The following is an 8,101-nucleotide window of genomic DNA, read 5'->3' as shown; positions in this document are numbered from 1 at the left end:
CAATTCAGAGTCCTCCCAATATAAAAAGTGAAATTTTTGAGAACGTAGTATTAATTGATGTCGTATATGACAAAATTAATGTACTGAAGTAATAAAAAGAATCAACAACTTCTGAACAATCCCCGTCTTTGGGTCATAAAGGACAACACCCGGGAGGACGGAGGGTCGTCACGGTCCCCGTTTGTAGTCTCGACTCATCATTTCCCCTTGTCTGATACCCTCCCCCCTCGCTTTTTCGTAGAAATCTTTTTCCTCTCTCCTTTTATCGGGAAAGTAGTTCTCTGTCACCTGATTAGACATAGACAGGAGTAAAATGCAGACAGAGAGGAAGAAGAGTGAAAAATATAAAGTTCCCGACTATACAAACATCGGTTCTGTTCAGTGTCCGAAGGAGTGAGTTTTCCGGAACTCCGTTTGGTGCCGTTTCGGTAATTTTGTCTATATAACCGAACGAGAATGTACTGTCTATTACAGCCATTTGTAAAATCGATTTAACCACCCAATAGAAATTTTTATCACAAGTAAAAGACTGAGCGGAAGATGGGTGATTAGACCTTATAGTTCGAACCAAAAGACACATAAGAAGATATAGTACAGGTAAGTTCACTTAGATCGACAAATATGTACGAACGGTAAAGTATGTATTAGAGAAAAACAGTCTATAAAGAAGTAGTAAGAGCAATTTATCCTCCCTGTTCCCGTTTATTTACCTTTCTGCCTCTTGAAGGGGGTTTTTTTGGAATGGAGTTTCAAACCAGTCCCACAGACGTCATAATGTAACCTTAAACACATTCTCTAATGTTGTACCCTTTACCGAATGCGAAGGAAACCTTCTATACCGGGGGAAATTTTGGATCGTTTGTCCATTCATAGTAATAGGCTAGAACCTTAAGTAATAGTTTTTGTAAATCCAAAAAAAAACAGAATTTAACACTAAAAAACACTTGGAAAAACGGTACGGTATCAGACTCTACAAACCCTTTACTTTGTGTCCGTGAGAAATTAACTGAGAGTAATAATAGAAGGACTACCAATCACATGCAACAATCCAAAGTTCCCTTTCGAAAAGGAAAATGATAAAAATCCTCCTGTAAAAGAAGGTTAAACGGAAGCTGATATCTTACATTCGATCGGGAGAGGACGGCGTGGGAGACCAAGTTTATTTTGGCCGGATGAGTCCGTTTGCGCAGAAAAATACTCACAAAGACGTACGCACTCTGGTGGTGCACTGACTCAAGTACGACGGTCTGTCTCCTTCTCGCTGTTCCCAAGAAGTTGAAAGTCCCACGAACTCCTTCGTACCCTCGTTTTAAAGGGACGAAGTGTGTCGGAAAGAGTGAAGAGAAGAAGAGAGAGAAGAGAAAACCCTGAACGTTGTAACCAATAACTAACCCACAAGTACTGTGAGGACCCTAGTGCATAAATCTAGTTTGGGGTTAAAGGAAAAAAAACAAAGACCCCGGGATGAAAGACTGACCTGTAGTGTAGTCGAAAATGTGAGAAATTCACCTTTAACTATTAAAAACCGGTCTAGAGACATGTCACAGGAGTCGTTTTGGGACAACAAGGGAACAAGGATTTGAAATGGAATATTCAAAAATTACACGTTTATTTATGTATAATTTAATGGTTTCCTGGATTTTTGACCCGTCTATGTAATTTTCGGTGAAGAGGACATGAAACATTCGCGAGGGGTGATCCCGGACGAGACCAAATGAGTGGTCAGTAATTATAACGTCTATTTTTCGGGAACTTTTTATTATCCGGCTTTACAAAACACGACAATGAACCAGAAATTTATAATACGTTACGAAAGAACAAAGCGAAATTTTTGACAGACTGAACCCAACAAACCGAAACACCTTGGAGAAACCATATTGATTACTTGAATAGACTCTACCGAGAATAATGGGCTCCGACCCTTCACTTTTTCCGGAAATGTTTCTTCCCGAGTATTCGCCAGAGTTTTCCGACCCCCCCCCCCTTACACAAAAATGATAAACCGGGTTGACTGAAGCGTTGTTCAAGTCGTAATGTACTACACATTAGGGAGACCTCATGAATATTTATACAGTAGATTAAACTGAATTTACTTCTCACGGAGCCCAGTAGTCAATCACCCTTTAATTACTTTACGTACAAACTTTTATTTAAGGTTGGGTCAGAGTACCGGTACATGCTAAGTAACAAAAAAATCACCCCGAAGTGTCTGGAAATTGGTAAGTGGGGAAATGGAATCCCACGACTCCTTCTTGAGTCATCTTTGGATTTTGTTAGTGTCATTTTTTTTTCTAACAGGATTTAGAAGTTATAAGTATAGACCCGAAGGTTTTTATATAAAGTTTTGTAAAAATGGCGTTTATTTTTGGGGTTCAGTTTACTGTAAACCAAGCCTGTGAGGGGGGGGGGGGGGACCTTTCTACAACTAAAAAACAACACAGGTTCGTAAAGTTTTACAATAAGCGTCATTTAATATGTAAATTATTATTAACGTAATCATAACCATGGGTAAGTTCTTATTATATAATATAAGTAAACAAACCTAATATTAATAACCTACGTAAATAAACAAATAGTGTCCGACCATTTCCACACCATTCCACACACTTACAAGTGCCACCTTGATTTCAGATTTAACATCAACAACTAAATATAATAGGTTGTTAGTATTAGTTTTAGACGTGTTCATTGATTTCCATATGTAAATCACCTCATGTACACTGGGACCTTAACATCACCCATATTCATGTTTATTGTATTTTACCCCTTTAATGAGTTTATTTCATATTCAAGAGTTTTTAACATGAATTCCATGTTCATGACTTCATTTACTATGAATACGCCCAATGAAGGGTATGAAGTACCATAACACCTATGTTCTAGTAAAGGTAACATGGTGAAAGGAAGAGACACGAAAGGAAAAATATAAAGAGAAGATCTATTACGGTAATAGAGTATGTACTTTATTGTAAACGAGATTTCACTGATAAAACAACTAACCGTAGAATATGGTAAAAGGGGGAAGGGAAAAGAACTTGTATTAGATTTGGGGTTGTGGGGGGTTGTTTGTGTTGTATTGTATGGAATGTGTCCTTTCACATTTGTTTGTACTCTTTTATTTTTATGTTAGTCGATTCCCTACTTGAGAGGTGTTCTCAGCAAGTCATAGTATGCTCTTATTTTAGCCTTGGTGGTTCCAAGTTACTATCTTACTATGTGGAACTGTTTACGGTAGTGACTGTTACTTCATTATTTTTCCTGACGTTTATATTTTTTTTTGTAGTTATTTTTTTTTTTATTTGATACGTTTTTTTCGGTTGTTTTTTTTTTGATACCGGGTTGGTGTTGCCAATCTTAATGTTCATTTTGACATTTGAGTAGGTTGTTTCTTAGTTAGGTTTCGTAGGTTGAATGTCCACTTTATATGGCATGTACCAGACAAAGTGCTTAACTTATCTCGTGGCTGAATTGTGTGATTCTTTAATGCTAAGAAGAATAATACTCCGATTGGTTATTGTTTTTATTTATGATCTGACGTCTTAACACCAGTCCGACTAACTTAAACGATACTGTACTAATGATTAGTTCGCTAAACTCACTACTGTAGCCAAAAACATGAACATCCGGGATCCTATAACCCCCAAATTTACGGTCTTTATTTATACTTTCTGTTTTAGCACTCATTTTATCGTTTTATGCGATATATTGCCTTTGGTTGTCAGTCGTTTATTTACATGACACGCAGCACTTGGAAACGATACCTAGTGTTTGTTTTTTCTGTTTGTTTCGTATGGTATCAGTATTTCCATCATAATATAACATAACCGTACCGCTAGGTAGTGGGGTGTTCCACAATTTTACATAAAACATAACAAAGGAGAGACCGAAAAAACATTGTAATATTAGTACCCCGTTCTAAACCGTATTACAGGGAACCGGTGCCTAATAAACCGTTAATCCCGACGTGGTGGAGAGAAAATGTTTCCGCGTCCTGGAACATTTAAACAAACGTAGTATTTGGAAACAACCCAGGTCCAACACAGGAACATTCAGTACCTGTATCGGTGTAATAAAATACACTGTTTAACTATTTGTTTTTTTGTTCCATCTACACAACCACAAAATGACTTATAATGAAACCTCAACAAAATACAGAAAACACAATAGAAGATTTGTGTGCCACTAGATATGAATACTTTTATCAGACTAAACATCCCTAGTGTAAGACCCTACTACCTAGTTTAATACAGACCAAACATCCTAAAGGACCTTTCTTTTTTTTTTGGTGTGGTTGTTGTGTTTTTTTTTTTTTTTTTTTTCAGAAGACCAAAGGTAACAAGGACAAACACTAAGAATATTTTTGTTTTTTTGCCTACACAGGTTATATCTACAGACATATTATACAGCTTGTTTTTTTTTTTTAGCTCATGTATATGGGATTCTCTATACAGAAGACCACAAGTAATACAGACAAAGCACCATGTAAGTACCACTATATCAAGTTAACACGAGTTTTGTTTTTTACAACACTCAGAAGAGCCATCCAGATAGACAACTAACAGTTAACACAGCAATATCACCTAAGAGACCTATCAGAAGTACCTGACGATACAGTACACAGTGACAAGCTATTCAGAATGTAACCACACAGTAACACAGTACATACCACCTAGAAGACCACATCAGTAAACACAGTTACAAACACCAGAATTAACCACACTCCTCTGTATTATTACAAGACCAAACAACTCTATGATAAACCATCGTACATGGGTAACTAGCCATTTTTTTTTTACAAACACCAGAAGACGCACAGTACACAGACAAACACCAGGAATGTATCCTATCACAGTAAACACAGACAAACACCCTAGATAGACCATTATCAAGATGACTATCAGGTGTTAATACTAGATCAAGATACCTAGTTTGTAATGATCCACTATCAGTATTTTACCAAACAAATTATCCAGAAGACCATCACAGTTTAACACCTAACAGAGATCTACCGGCAAACAACAGGAAAGGTGACTAGAGAGTACAGTACCTAACAAAACACAGACGTGAATCGGTCTAAACACACTGATAACTCCTAATCGAGTAACACTAGGACAAACACTATTATGACTTATTAGCGCAAGATGTGAACTAATAAAACAGTAAAATTCACCTAACTATCTAACTAGTTACAGTATCACCTATATTATAAACACCAGATACACACTTAATAAGCCAGGAGTTCATCGAACAAAAGAGATATAAACGATAGAACGTAGAAAAACCACATTAAAACTCAAAAAAAAGACAACTACCGGTGTAATAAACACCCTGTAAAATCATGCTGTTATTAAACATTCCCTCTGGTTCCTGGTCTCCCGGGTGTTATGTTGAACACCGGGGACGCCGAGACAACCACGAGTCACCCAACATGTCTTTAGGGTAAGGTACGATCTTATTTCTTTGTCGAAGTACATATTTCGTGTAATTCATTTGAAAAAATTTCTCAAATAAGTATATATTACATAGATATATGTAATTGTAAATGTTACGTGAGATACGTCTCTATGTTAGGTATTTGTGCCATATCCATACCCGTTATCTTTGTCCATCTTCGACTTGTCCCGAACCACTTTGTTTACACCACTAAAATCCTTTATTACGCCAAACTACCCACTTCTAACGTTGATCACATGTCGACGTAAGACTTACTGTTTCGTCGTGTTTCGGAAGTTCCGACTTATAAGTTAACTATTTTTCTACACCTTTTACATACTGTACTTACTAATGTTGTCGTTCACTTTGAGATGCGTCCTTGTATATACCCGATCTTTCTCTGATTGAGTATTGTGACGTTTCTTTATAGGTATTTTCCATTCTTATATTGTCACTGAAAATGTAAATATCATATCAAATATCATTTCCTATGGGTGCAGTACCGGTAAAGAGTTTGACTAGTTGTTTTTAGTTAAGGTAACAACTCCAGTATGTTGATTTTTATTCTTAATTATTAACGACGTATAAAGGTTGTAGGTACTCTAATATGAGTCTTTCGTAGAGATCTATATTTTCATACACATTAAGTTGTAGACCTATATAGTGTAGTTGTAAGTGATTTACGATTTTTTTAACAGATCTCTCGGGGGTGGGGTGGTTTTGTGTGTTGGGTGGGGGGGGGGGGGGGGGGTGGTGTGAGTGGTGGGGGGTTTTTGGGGGGGTCACTTCGGTGTCTTGACACGTAGAGCTTATATCCAGTCCCTGCAACGTCTCTCGAGTCGACGAGTACACTCGTACCTGAATTAACCACACAAAGTCCAGTTTTTCCGCGCTTATGTCGCTTCCTTCTCATGGGTTTCTTGCGTTGAGTAGGACTCGGTGTGTTTGTGAGCGTTCGGCTCATTTTTTGTTATAATCTTTACACGACTATAACTTCATCTTGTTCCCAACTGTAGCTGGCGACTACTCTTTACTCCAGACCACTGCCTTCTTCTGAATAGAGGCACGTTTATTCAGTTTACTGGTACATCAAGTCTTGTAAATGCGTAGTTCATTGGCGGGGGTGACCGCAACTATCACTGCGGTTCCTCTAGGACCACACACCTCCTCGAGTGCGCTAACCAGTTTGTATAAACTTAAGCTCTTTTGTTTATCTCTTTTTTCTCCTTTAGAGGTTGTCTTCCGCAAATATCCGTTCGTTTATTCCGTTCTATAAATAGACACATATTCCAAAAATGTTTTAGTTGATGTTCCTCTACTGATTGAAACTCTGCAATATGCTGGACTGAGATGTCTTGGCAATGGTACGTTCTTTTTTGGAAGTTATGTGTGTTGCTTTCCCCTTTAACCTCATAGTTAGGCCTTTTTCGTTTTTTTTACTGTACTCCGGAAGATTGGTCATTTCTACACTGTTTTAATAATAGTGTTTCGTCGTACTTTTTTATTATGTATAGGTATTATTTTATAAACTCATGCTGTAATTATTGTAGCAGATAACAGTCTTTAAATCATTTCACTTGTTAATCTTTATGATAATAATAATAATAATAATAATAGATTTAATTTGTTAGCGCTTTTACAGGTGCTCAAAGACGCTTTACAGATAATAGTGAAGAAAGAAAGAAAAGAGAAGAAAGGAACAACAAATAAATATATAGTTCAAGTTAAAGTCAAATAATACAAAAACAATCACACATGAAAAGCCAGATTGAAGAGGTGAGTTTTTGTGAGTTTTTTGAAGGTGGTGAGGTCGGTGCAGTCTCTGATGGGTTGTGGGAGTGAGTTCCAGAGGGAGGGGGCAGCGACGGAGAAGGCTCTGTCCCCCCAGGTCCGGTGATTGGTGCGGGTGGGGATGGATAGGAGGTTGGCTTCTGATGAGCGGAGGCAGCGGGAAGGGGTGTGGTGGTGCAGATGGTCTGTGAGGTAGGGGGGGGCCTGGTTGTTGAGGGCTTTGTAAGTTATGAGGAGGACTTTGAAGTGGATTCTTTGACGGACGGGGAGCCAGTGGAGGTTCTGGAGGATGGGAGTGATGTGGTCTCGGGAGCGGGTGTGGGTGAGGAGGCGGGCAGCAGAGTTCTGGATATGTTGGAGTTTATTGAGGAGGTTGGATGGTATGCCATAGAGGATGCTATTGCAGTAGTCGAGTCGTGAAGTGATGAATATACATTGAGTTAATGTATCTGAAAAGGGGACTAACAAAAGGATCCAAGAATAAGGAACTGTCACAAATACGTGATATTTGGGTGTACAAGCTCAAAAGTTATTTTAGCTTGTTCACAAAAATTCAATATCTGGTGCTGAAAATCTCAGAGCATATACTCCACTAAGGAAAAAAACTGTATTTCGAAAATTCAACCTAGCCCCCACACGATTGCAGCTTCTCATTCCTTTTGACTGTACACAAAGTGCCAACAGACACCCAAGACTAACATTCTAGCAAAGCCTGTGTATGAGTATTGATTCATGCCTGCAAACTGTGAATGCATTCCCACTGATGAGAGCACACTGCAAAGGGGAATCTTCAAAAGCCCTGCTTGAAGAGCCTCCTCTTGTAATTCACCTGCTACAACTCAATTCTGTTCCTCTGAATGCTCTGTGTTCCCAAATA

This window comes from Notothenia coriiceps, unplaced genomic scaffold (genome assembly GCF_000735185.1).
Source record: "Notothenia coriiceps isolate Sejong01 unplaced genomic scaffold, NC01 NC01_scaffold00037246, whole genome shotgun sequence".
Lineage (NCBI taxonomy): Eukaryota > Metazoa > Chordata > Actinopteri > Perciformes > Nototheniidae > Notothenia > Notothenia coriiceps.
The sequence above is the reverse complement of the archived record's forward strand: the minus strand, read 5'-3'. Positions refer to the sequence as shown.